Below are 2500 nucleotides of genomic sequence, written 5' to 3' on the forward strand. Positions count from 1 at the left end.
CCAATATTCCTGATAAATACCCACACACCCACATATGGAGTTTGGTCGAAAATGCTCGAGTGGATATCGAGATGTCCGACGAAGCACCACTTGGAAGGGCCGAGGCACGGGACGCCCGAGCTGTTGCTCGGGTCGGCACGGGACGCGCATGGGACAGCCCGGGACGGCATGGGACGCCCTCGCTACAGCTCGGGACGGCCAGGTACGCCCGAGACTTGGCTCGGGACGGCCTGGGACGCCCTCGCCATAGCTCGGGACGGCCTGGGACGCCCGAGACTAGGCTCGGGACGGCCTCGGCACAGCTCGGGACGGCCTGGGACGCCCTTGCCACAGCTCGGGACGGCATGGGACGCCCGAGACTTTGCTCGGGACGGCCCGGGACGCCCTTGCCACAGCTCGGGACGGCCTGGGACGGCCTCGGCACGGCTCGGGACGCCCTGGGACGCCCGAGACTTTGCTCGGGACGGCCTGGGACGTCCGAGACTTTGCTCGGGACGGCCTGGGACGCCCGAGACTTGGCTCGGGACGGCCTGGGACGCCCTCGCTACAGCTCGGGACGCCCTGGGACGGCCTCGACACAGCTCGGGACGGCCTGGGACGTCCGAGAATTTGCTCGGGCCGGCCTGGGACGCCCGAGACTTGGCTCGGGACGGCCTGGGACGCGCTCGGCACAGCTCGGGACAGGCCGGGACGCCCGAGCCGAGCTTCGGGTCGCACGAAATCTCTTCGTATTCCGACATATTAGAAGCTTCCCATCATGTAGTAGGCCGAGCTTTGCCCTTTGGATGCCCTATGGTGCTTGGCGAGCACTAGGGAACGTGCCAGCACAAGTGCTGTGCACGCTCTGGGGAAGGAGCTCAACCCTCCCCCTTATAGTGCAAAGTTATTGTTTTTCCTATTTTCACAAGGAAACATCAATTTTTTAACCAAGCATACTGGGCCTTTACTCCTTCGTTACTCGTCGGAATCCAGCAAACTTATACTCGTTGGAAAGGTCTTTTCGCAAGGATTTTTTTGATATATTATAATAGCGATTCCGATAAATATTTATTTTTCTATGAATTTTTAAGTGAATAAACACCGGAAAATTCATAAAAAATAGAAAAAAAAATATTTTCTTCCGTTTCTTTTCTCCAATAATTCATAAATAATACCTCAATAGTATTAATGAAGAGAGAGTCGAAATGGCCCGGGTGGATTTCGAAATGTCCCACGACCCCATAGAATGCACGGGCCAGCCGAGCCAAAAGAATGGGACGCGCACGGGACAGCATTGGTCAGGCTCGGGACGGCACGGGACAGCACGGGACGCGCATGGGACAGCACGGGACGCGAATGGGACGGCCTTGCTAAGGCTCGGGACGGCATGGGACAGCACGGGACGCGAATGGGACGGCCTTGGTGAGGCTCGGGACGGCACGGGACGCGCAAGGGACGGCCTTGGTGAGGCACGGGACGGCCTTGGTCAGGCTCGGGACGGCATGTCACGGCCCTGGTGAGGCTCGGACGGCACGGGACGCGCATGGCACGGCACGGGACGGCCTGGGACGGCCATTGTGAGGCTCGGACGGCACGGGACGCGCATGGGACGGCCTTGGCGAGGCTCGGGACGGCATGGGACAGCACGGGACGGCCTCGGCACAGCTCGGACGGCACGGGACGCGCATGGGACGGCCTTGGCGAGGCTCGGGACGGCATGGGACAGCACGGGACGGCACGGGACGGCCTCGGCACAGCTCGGACGGCACGGGACGGCCTTGGCGAGGCTCGGGACGGCATGGGACAGCACGGGACGGCCTCGGCACAGCTCGGACGGCACGGGACGGCCTTGGCGAGGCTCGGGACGGCATGGGACAGCACGGGACGGCCTCGGCACAGCTCGGGACGGCACGAGACGCGCATGGGACGGCCTTGGTGAGGCTCGGACGGCCCGGGACGCGCATGGGACATCATGGGACGCACATGGGACACCTTATGGGGATCATCAAGGGACGTTGCACGGGACATTCTTTCCCACGAAGGGCATTTACATGGGACATCTTAGGAGTCGAGAGCCGGCACATGGGACAACGTAGTTCACACGCACGGAACACTTTACTTTCGTTTGGAACGTCGTGGGATCTTTATGTCCCCATTAGCACCGAACCTTTAACATGCTAGGAAGCTATGTTCGATCTTCTCGAAGTGTCGATGGAACTTCGATGGACACACATCCGATCCGATGTTATGATGATGTACTTTCTCCGAGATCGATGTTGGGGCCGTATTCCGATGTCATGATGATGTACTTTCTCCGAGATCGATGGGACGGCCTTGGTAAGGCATGGTTCGGCCTTGGTAAGGCATGGGTCGGCCTTGCTAAGGCATGGGACGCGCATGGGATGGCCTTCGTAAGGCATGGGACGGTCTTGTAAGGCACGGGACGCGCATGGGACGGCCTTGTAAGGCATGGGACGTCCTTCGTAAGGCGTGGGTCGGCCTTGTAAGGCTCGGGACGCCA

The sequence above is a fragment of the Eschscholzia californica genome, unplaced genomic scaffold (genome assembly GCF_041429995.1).
Source record: "Eschscholzia californica isolate CP2 unplaced genomic scaffold, dmEscCali1.0.p SCAF_8, whole genome shotgun sequence".
In the NCBI taxonomy this organism is placed as follows: Eukaryota; Viridiplantae; Streptophyta; class Magnoliopsida; order Ranunculales; family Papaveraceae; genus Eschscholzia; species Eschscholzia californica.